At 37.6% G+C, this 10120-nt stretch overlaps 1 protein-coding gene across 3 annotated transcripts in view; it reads right to left on the bottom strand.

The window, feature by feature from the left end:
* The window catches only part of elfn2a (extracellular leucine-rich repeat and fibronectin type III domain containing 2a), a 201963-nt gene that overhangs the window by 88709 nt on the left and 103134 nt on the right, over window positions 1-10120 (bottom strand). For 2 of the 3 annotated variants that reach the window (XM_008435591.2, XM_017306845.1), the window contains exon 3: window positions 1410-1453. The exons of the other annotated variant lie outside the window; for it this stretch is intronic. The gene's annotated coding sequence lies outside the window, so the exon portion shown is untranslated. The remainder of the gene's footprint in view (window positions 1-1409; window positions 1454-10120) is intronic. 3 annotated transcript variants of the gene reach the window in all.

Below are 10120 nucleotides of genomic sequence, written 5' to 3'. Positions count from 1 at the left end.
CCCCCCAAACCCCCCTCCTCCAGACGCCGATACGTTTAGTGCAAAACTCGCTACATTTACCCCGTTATGTGCGCGAGGTGAAGGAGCGTAAGGTGCGCTGAAGTGTACGGGAAAACATAATCGGTGTGCCGATTCAATACATCTTCAATAATGATAGTAACATTAATAATAAAATAATTGTCAGTGCAAAGTAGCCTACACATTTTTTGGTGGGGGGCGGTGAGGGACCTGGATTAGGGTTAGGGGGGCGCTGGGCCGAAAAAGGTTGAGAAACACTGGTTTACGTCTTCTGTAGGAAGATACAACATTGTTCAGAAAACATCACCAGTCCTTATGTTTAGACCAAAACGAGTTGAGTGGTTAGATGGTATGTCTGATTAATAAATCAGGTTTAAAGAGTGTTTAATGTAATCACTTAATCAGCCATTTTTAGACCAACATTCATCACCTTTAATTAAGTTGTTATCTCCTTGGTATCCATGACAACCCAAACAGATGAACAACACTATAAAGTTAGCAAGCTGCTTTTAATGCATCCCAGCTACCTTTCACCAGCTGTAGATTGTAATCCAAAAAATAAATAAATAAATATTCTAAAGAGACAATTTTAAAAAAATTATTACTGTAAGTTATGTCAAACGTTTAAAGTCCATTTCATGACTAGTCCAAAACACACTTTTAAAAGAATAAAAATCTTAATAATAGTTCAAAATAATTCATTTCAATTTTGGCATTTAGATGTGTTTCACATTTCTGGTTATCATTCTGATAACTATGAAATCATCACTTAGTTTCTGGTATTCAGAAATGGTCTCTTGTTGGGGGTGTACCGCCACAATGTTGCCAACTGACGGGTTAAATATTTGAATTTAAAGAAAGTTTTATACATTTCAGTTTACTAATAAAGCCTGTATTTTATTACAGATAACCAAATGTTTTCCTACTCTACAATAACTGATTTCCAGTGTAGCCTGCATAATTTCATCGAATATTTTCGTATGCTAATCTCCTCTCAGCACAGACCAAATTTATGACTTTGACTTGGCAACTTTTCCAGATATGGAGAAAGACCCTGTGGGCTCAGGAAGGGTCAATAAGTTTTGTATGTGCATTATACAACAGCCTATGTCAATTAGGGCCATTGTACTGTGCCAAGAAATAAGAAGAAGAAGAAAAAAAAAAAGAAGAATAAGTTGCTGTTGTTGCAGCACCGACTGCCAAAAGAAGTCAAAGTTGTCATGATGCTTCATGAATAACTTTGTCCTCCTTAGCCAGACTTTAATTAGCAGAAGCTCTCACAGTTAGAGGTCTGAATATAGAATCAGGCRGCGCTAAGATTATGGAGAAGCAGGGGRCTGAGTGCAAAATRAGCAAAACAATGAAGTTTGAGTATCCCAGCATTATCGTACCTGTGCGAAGTCATGCGGTTGAGCCTGACAGCTGGGTTGGACACCTGCAGAGAGAGTAACCACTGGTAAGGTGGGAGTTAAAACACAGACCACGCTAGACCCTAAATTCAACTCTGTTCCTTATATGAATTATTGTCATTTTGGTTCCTTTAATACCAAAATTTCCATTTAACTTTATATTTTGGTCTGTCTAATTGTGTACTGTTTAAATATTAAATGATTGATCATTTGATCAGTCACTCAGTRCTTCAGCAGACTTCTTACCAAATGCTTTTTACTCTTGAATAATTTCTTGGACAGCTTCTTTTTACTTTTACTTGAGTAAAAATATGTTGAAGYAGTGCTACTCTTGCATGAGTAAAATGTTTGAGTATTAATTCTGCCCTCCTCTGCAGAGCAGCCAGCTGAACTTTGGATCAAATTACTTCAGTCTTTGCTTTTTTTTTAATCTTATTTCAAGTGTACTAAGAAATCTGCWTTAGAAACTAGACCAAAAATACTTGGTGAGATTCTGTGTTTGCAGTGTGCAGCAACTGAGGCAGAAACGACGTGTTGTGGAATAAAATCTGRTGRATAAAAAAAGCACTGCAGCATCTGAGGTTACAATTTCAAGCTTATTCTGCAATTCTAACTATTCTTTTCCAAACCTTTATGGCGTTGGTAAAAACTAAAATTAATKAATCGCTTGGTGTGTTGTGTGTTTATTTGTTGTTGTTGTTGTTTCTGTCAGCCTGTAGACGAGGGGCAATCAGTTCCAGTCCTTAGAGTTCTGCATATTTTAAATGTTTCCTCAGCAGAAAACAGCTCATTTCAATGAACGGATCATTAGCAGGCTGCAGCCACCAGGTGACCGACTGAGGAGATAATTAAACTATTTGGATAAAGTGATATTGGGGCAGGGGTGAAACACACGGCACACTGGTCCCTGAAGACCAGAAGGGCCCACCTCTGCAGCAGACACGTTGCAGTAGTTGGCATACTTTAAGGTCGCTTCATGGAATCTGGACTTTTTATCAGTACTTCAAAAAAAATTAGGCCGATTAAATCTGAACCTGATTATTCTGATGTTTTTGGCATTAGGACAATCTTGTTTAGAGATTAGAAAAATATGATATTTAGAGAAGTCAGTCTTAGAGAGAGAGAAAGATTCATTCATTGATTGGACAGCAAGTCACATAAAAACAACACATCAGTCATTAATATTCAGCTAAAGGGTGCAGCACTAAATTCCCCTGCTTAAACCAACAGGAATTTAAAAACACAAAACTTATCAAAAACTTAGGACTGACTGAAATGAAAATAAATAAACTAATAACTAACTAATACATAAAATTTAAATTCAAACCCTCAATTAGAGAAAACAAGAGCTTCTGCTTCTTAAAAACAATTAAATKACTTCATCGCTTTATTATCCAGTGTCGCGTTAACRACAAATTTTGTAATCCAGTCAGATTACAGAAGGATTCAGCTCTCAGTAGGCGGAGCCAAACATCTGACTCCACCCCCAAACCGATTTGATTGGATAATCCTTCCCCTTCCCTCCAAATGCCTGTGTTTTTTTTCTTCCTTAGCGGTTTTACTCCTGCARGGAAGTTAGTTTTATGTTGGATATGTGACAGACAGTCTGTGATTCACTAGAGGCAGGGATGTGGTTTTGCTGCCAGATCCTGTAACAGGATCTGGCAGCGGGAACACGGGAACACCGTGTTCCCGCTGCAGAATGAACTGGTTCCATCAGGGACCGGCAACAAATTCCAGTCGGACGAAACACTGAAATCACATTCAGCAGAGACCCAAACATTGATCTCCTACTTTATATTTTTATGAATAATTGTACATTTTTGTTCAAAACCATGGATGTTTTCAACCAATCCTGCTTCATTTTAGTCACCCTGGAAATCATTTGTTACAGTTTTAATAACCGATGAGTTAAAATAATTTTTTTTTATTGCTCTTATAGTTTGCTCTTGAAAGGAAATTATATGATTTAAACATATTAGTTTTCATGAAGAGAATGACATTCACAGTATCAATAACATGACCATATTTAATAAGAGTGGACWGGCAGACAAAGGATTAGTTCCCAAAATAAGTGGCAACAGAGTACAGGCTTTTGCAAAAAAGCAAACAAAAAAAAAACTGTTCCATTAATTTYAAAAGACATTTGAGTAGTTCTATTATTATTATTTATAGTGCTGAGAAAAGTAAATCTCACAAATGCCTATGATACCCTTGGTGCCAAAACAGTAATTAGTGTATGTGATAACTGGCAAAAAGTCTTTTACGTCGCTGTAAAGGAATTTTGGCTCACTTAGGAGTCAGTCAGTCAGTCAGTCAGTCAGTCAGTCAGTCAGTCAGTCAGTCAGTCAAAATTTCAACACTTGTGAGAGTTTTAATTCACTAAGATGCTGAAAGTCTCCTCAAAGTGACGTTGTGATGGTGAGACGTCCTCCTGCAGGATTTTCTCACAGAAAGAGGAATTTGTGGTTCTGTCACCGACAGTGAGCCGTCCAGGTCTTTGAGCAGCAAAGGAGACACAGACAGATGGCCACCAGCATGTCGAGCTAAAACCGTTTGCTGGTTTGACAACACAATCGAAATAACCTTTCAAAATGGAAGGTATGGAAATATGTCTGTTCAAAATGAGCATATGAATTGGCAAATTGACCTGGAGTTTCCTCTGAGACTTCACATGAATGCTTACTGCAGAGAAATGAAATTTACCCGAGTGGTTTCTGCTGACTGCTCCAGTCAATGTCAAGGAAATGTGTTGGTGTCACAGGTCCTTATTAGCATAAAAATATATGTAATAGAAGGGAATGTGCTACACATTTCATCAATGATTTGAAGTCTCCTGACAAGGTTAAAATCATTTCTGTTTGCCGACTCTTAAAATGTAGTAATTTTTATTGATTTATTTAATTGTTCTTATTTTTAAAACTTTTTCATTTTAATCTGTTTGATGTGTTTTTTCTAGTTTTAAACTCTTTGCAGAAGCACTTTGAATTGTCTCTGGCTGAAAGGTGCCATATAAATAAAGTTGCCTTGCCGTCTGACCACATTGCCTGGAAGCAATTGATGAAGAAAGCATAATTTCACATTGAAAATATTATAAAAGTAGGAGATCAATGGAGTTAGGTGTGTCTCGTTTAGTTCAGCGTTGGTTCTCAGTGTTTGGGGCTTTATTGAACGTAGTACGGTCTTTTCGTTTCCGTGTTTCGACCCACTGGAATTTGTTGCCGGTCCCTGATGGAACCAGTTCATTCTGCAGCGGGAACACGGTGTCTCACCGAGCGTCGTCTCTGTGACAGCATCTGGCAGCAAAACCACATCCCTGCCTCTAGTGCAGGGGTGGGCAATCCTGRTCCTCGAGGGCCGGTGTCCTGCAACTCTTAGATGTCTCTCTGGTCCAACACGCTTGAATCCAACAGCTGAATCACCTCCTAAGTGCAGTCAAGTTCTCCAGAGTTCTGCTAACGACCTCATTATTTGACTCAGGTGTGTTGAAGTTGAGACACATCTAAAAGTTACAGGAGACCAGCCCTTGAGGCCTGGAGTTGCCCACCCCTGCTCTAGTGAATCACAGAGAGTCTGTGATTCACTACCTTCACAGCAGGAGTAAATCTGCTAAGGAAGACAAAAAAACTGAGTTCAGAATGAAGAAGAAAGATTATTAGATCAAAACGGTTTGMGGGTGGAGCTGGAGRTTCGACTCCACCTAYGACGCGACTGTCTGTAATCTGATTGACTCCTTAATTTTGGGATGGACATGACAATGACCAATCAGCTCAAAAGCAGAGAACCCTGGTAAAAATTTGTACTTTCAGCTTGAACCTACAGAAGCAAGGAAAGTTGGGCGCATTTTCTTTGATTAATATTTCTAAAAATATTTATTTTTTTTACCAAAATGTAGATTTTTCGCTAAATAATTTTTTTTTACAATTAATATTTTGCCAAAAAATGTAACTTGGGTAATTATTTTTACAAACAAATCTTTTTCTCATACACCCGTACGTACAACTGCATATTAGGAACATTGTGGATAGAAAATAAATAAATACATACATTTTTGCCAAAAAAAAAATTCATTGAAAAGATTTGAGTTTAAAAAGTTAAACATTTTCAGCTTTTTCTAATTTTCCGAGTTTCAAAAGTGGACAAAAAAGATGTAATCTCAATATCTATCTAGAATGACCCTAATATGCTGTTTTGTACAAACATGATAAAATTTTCAGCCATTTTATTTTACTAGATACAAAACTCAACTCGCAGCTACAAGCACAGAATATTTATGTCTGGATTTCTTTGTTAGGTTGCGTCTTGCCTCATTGTGTGAGCTACAAGTAACATTACATTCCTACATTTACCCAAGTACAATCTGAACTAATAACTGCATAWAAATATGGCTGTTTTCTCAACATATCAGTGACTGTTCTGTCTCTGTTGCGCACAATATAATAAATCTCAGTTATTCCAAAGACCAAAATAACAAGAACGAGAAAGTACAAGTTGCTTAACGGAGCATTATTATTACTGGCATTTGAACCATTGCCCAGCTGTCAACAGGTTTAATTCTTGCTGGCAAACATAAAGGAACTGTTTGGAAAGGAGTAACAATCTGTCTTCCTTTTCCCCCAAATCTAGTGAACTGCTCATTAGCTAATGACAGAAAGCTATTCTTGCTCTTGGCAGCTCCTGCCTGAATGTGTCTCACACAAATCTTTCTTCTATAGGCATTTTTTACTTCTTTGTCTTTTTATAGAAACACATTCATCCTCATGTATGCGGAAACTTGACCACAAGCAATTAATAATTTAGCTTTAATCAACTCCTCTTTGGTAAAGATGTGGGCCACTGAGGAGRCGGTATCGACCAAATCTGCATTTGCTGCCTTGGTTTTCCCAATGCAGACACTTAAGAGAGCTGCTTGAATTAATAAATTAGTATTTGSTTTTCTACAACAATTGGAACTCATTGATTATCTTCTGTTTCACCCATTCGGTTGTAGATTCTGTCTGTTACTACCCAATAGTAAGCCCCGCCTACTCCTCACAACTCTTTGGACTCACTACGGCCCAGTTCTCTGTCCAACAGGTCCGGAAAATCCCCAGAACTCGGGTCTTACCCTAGAGATAGTTTGTGGAGAATTATCTGTTTAAACTGGGGTCGGAAAGGACTCGTCTAGCTCTGACTACCTTCGATCCAGAAGTTATGACCCTTTACAGTTGAGGAACAATCAGCTGAGTAGCCCTCACAGCTGCATAACCCCTACAACCACTCCTGTTAACGGTAGCTCCTCTCCTAAAATAACGGCACTTGTCAACGGCTAGATTAAGTTTAGTGACTTAGATTCAAGTCCCAGGGTCATTATTTTAACACTCACCAGAGGAAAACACAAAGCCACCCTGTCTCTAGAATCATGTATGTTAACTTTACCATCTTTAGGAGAACCAACAATAATTAAGACTGACACAATTAAACTCACTGTTCACCATTCTCATTAATATTTTAGAATACAATTTTATTAAGCAAGCTTTAGCAGGGGCATATGACATGCAGGTTAAATTCCCAAAGGTTATAAAAAAGGCAAAAATATAATAAAATCACTAGGATCACTCACATCCTATCCTTGTTCTTATCCCTAACCTGTATCACTAAGTTCACTGAGCGAGGCTTTGGGGGAAGCTGGTCAACTCATACCCGATGGTTCTTGGTAATCTTTAGATGTCCTTGGTCAGAGTCTTTGTCCAGCCGGAGCAAAGTCCTCTATCTTGAAGAGAAGCGGAGCAAAACCGTGCGTTGTCCTTATAACGTGCAGAATCTTTGTCTTTAAATGACCTCCGTCTCTTTTCCAAGTCGGCTGCAACTGGGTTGAGAGCGTTGGGTAGAGGCAGAGGAGTTGGTCGGATCTGGAACCAGGGTCGGTGGCTGGTGGAACTCGTCCCTTCTAGGCGGCATGAAGTCCTGGAGCTTCCCCCGGTCCCGGGGTGTGGTCCTCTGCTGGTCTTTAGCCTGCTTCCTCTGGTGGCTCCTCTTCTGCGCCGCRGACGAAGAACCCCGTTTCTCTCCTGAGCTCCACATTTTAAACCCTCTCAACGTAGGGCAGTCTTCGGGGCAGGGCTGCGTCACTTTAGAACCTGCCCACCACGTCTCACTGTTTGTGGAAAGTACCTACCTTCCCCAACTGCCCCAACTCCCTCGTGACACATTCCTTGGTTACCGGTGACCATCCGTTTCTGATTATGCTGCACCCATCGTCAGTACTTCCCTTGTTCACCAGTGACCATCTGCTTCTAATTATGCTGCACCCATCGCCCCCGCTCAGGAATGTTGTACTTTGCCGTATGTTTCTTCCTCACTCATCATCCTTAAGCTTTAATAAACAATGATTATTATACACCAATCAAGATGTTCAAACCTCAATTCCCATAATACATTATAACAGTCAGCTGATTAAAAGTACAGAACATATATTTGATTATACATCACAGGCATTCCTTCATTGGCATGTGTATTATTATTTTAAACCTGTTACAAACCAYAATCATCATTAAATCATTATACAAGGTTTACTGTTATTTCTCAGGCTTTTATTCCGTTTTCTGCGTGTACCTGGACAGATCTCACATGCTCATACCAGGTTTCATGACAATTCCCAGCTGTGCTTTAGATCACAGCCCACTTTGGTGAAACTTTAGCTGCTGATCAAATAACATCACATCTGACCATTAGACAGTTTGCTATGCAAGTATTTTTATTCTTTGAGGATGCTCCACTATTTTTTGCTTATGTGATATGGGTTCGGTTTGTCCAAATATTTGTAACCTTGGAATATTTATGCTGTGTTGTATTGCCTTTTTCTAATTTTATATCATTACTTCTTTTTCAGTTTTATGCTTAAAGAACTGCCACCTTGAAAACATGACAAAAACAGGAGGTGAATTATATCCATAACACTTATGACCTCATAAACATGTTAAATGTAAAAGTATTTGTTACTGTTTGCAAACACATTTGAAGCGGATCATGCAGTGTCATTTTTTTTACAGTGGTTACAATTTAACAGTCGAGTAAAGTCATTCAAAACTAGATGAAAACTTAACTAAAGTGGAACCATAACTGACAAAATTATTATCTATGCCAAGTCATTTAATATGACAGAAATGTAGTTTAAACAAATTTAGCAGATGCATGTTCCCTCATCAAAGACCTCCATGCAGGAATACAACCCAGCAAATATCCACTTCATAGTTTTTACAAAGTAGTGACACTGAAACGGTATTAAAATCCCTCTAGAGTAAAACTGCAACATTAACAAATGCTTATTAAATAAAACCAAACATACAGTATGTTTCATAAACTCACTTAACAGCAGAAGCTTATATGAGAACCTTAACTCATGTATGTAGTATACATACATAAGTTTTTATATCAAAGTTATCTTGAATGCTATATTTAGCCAATATGCTAAAAATTGCCATGAGGTGCTATAACTAGCATGTTGACCTACATTAACATACTCCATTTGTGGGAAAAAATGTCAAATCTAAAACTAGCTAAAATGCTGATATTAGCTAAAATGTTATCAATTTCATATGGGCTATTACTAGCATGTTGGCAAGCATTATCTCAGTCTAATTAATGTGTTAGCTTTAGCTTTTATATCAAAATTAGGTGACATGCTAAGTTTTCCTAAGATGCTATTAGCAAAAGGGTATCACTAGCATGTTCACTTAGCATACACAATTCAGTATGCAAAACCATAATCAAACAAGCCATRATAAGCTAKAAAACTAATGTTAGCTCAAAAAAGCTCTGAATTGCATGTGGCCTATTACCAGCATATTGACTAACATGAACTAACTTCATTCACTTTAGTTTTCAGATCAAAACGAGCTACAGAAAAAAGAAAAAGAAAAACTGTAAAGTTAGTTAAAATATTTTCTGTAGCATGTTGGCTAGCACTAACTAGCATGTTGACTGGTCTGTTAATGCCACAGGAGGTATTGGATTCTTTTTTATTATAAAATGTTTCAAAACATAGCAAAACAGACTTGGATTCACAAGACACAATGTTCACTTAAGAATAATCCTCCTCTGCCAACACAGGTAGAATTAGACACCCACGATTTAAATTCTATTACAGTTCGAAGTTAAAATAAATAAATWAATTAAAAAGAAAGTTTGAGCTGAGAAAATTCAAAGACTTATCTCTTCCTAAAACTCCTTTCCAGTAGTTTAGAATAAATAAAAAAAGACAACCATCATGTCAGTATTGTTTTCAAAGGAAATTTCAATTCTTGTAACCAAATTGTACCAAAACTGATGCAGATAAAACTGAGGGGGAAAAGAAAGGCTGCAAAAAAAACTGCCCTGTTCTGTGAAGACGTCCTGTTGAAACAAGCTTTTAGGAACAGTATTATAWTTTTAAACTCAATAATCTGAATACTTACAATTAGCGATSTGCATTTATATGGAAAAGCAAGCTAAATAGTATGAATTCAGTTCAAGGTTTACGCATTAATTAGTCGGATACGCTGACCTACTTTATGCATTTATTCATGTTCCTAAAGTTGCTGCTTTTTGTTGTTAAGTTGAAAAAGTGATATTTGACTTTGTAGATTTTTTTCTTCTTTAATTGGTAGGTCAAAAATAGATTTTCAGTAAATTACCTAGAGTTCAAATTTACGTAGACTTGAAACAACAAGTCA

The sequence above is a fragment of the Poecilia reticulata genome, linkage group LG1 (genome assembly GCF_000633615.1).
Source record: "Poecilia reticulata strain Guanapo linkage group LG1, Guppy_female_1.0+MT, whole genome shotgun sequence".
Classification (NCBI taxonomy): Eukaryota; Metazoa; Chordata; class Actinopteri; order Cyprinodontiformes; family Poeciliidae; genus Poecilia; species Poecilia reticulata.
Note: the sequence above shows the minus strand (reverse complement) of the source record. Positions and strands in the feature narration are given on the sequence as shown.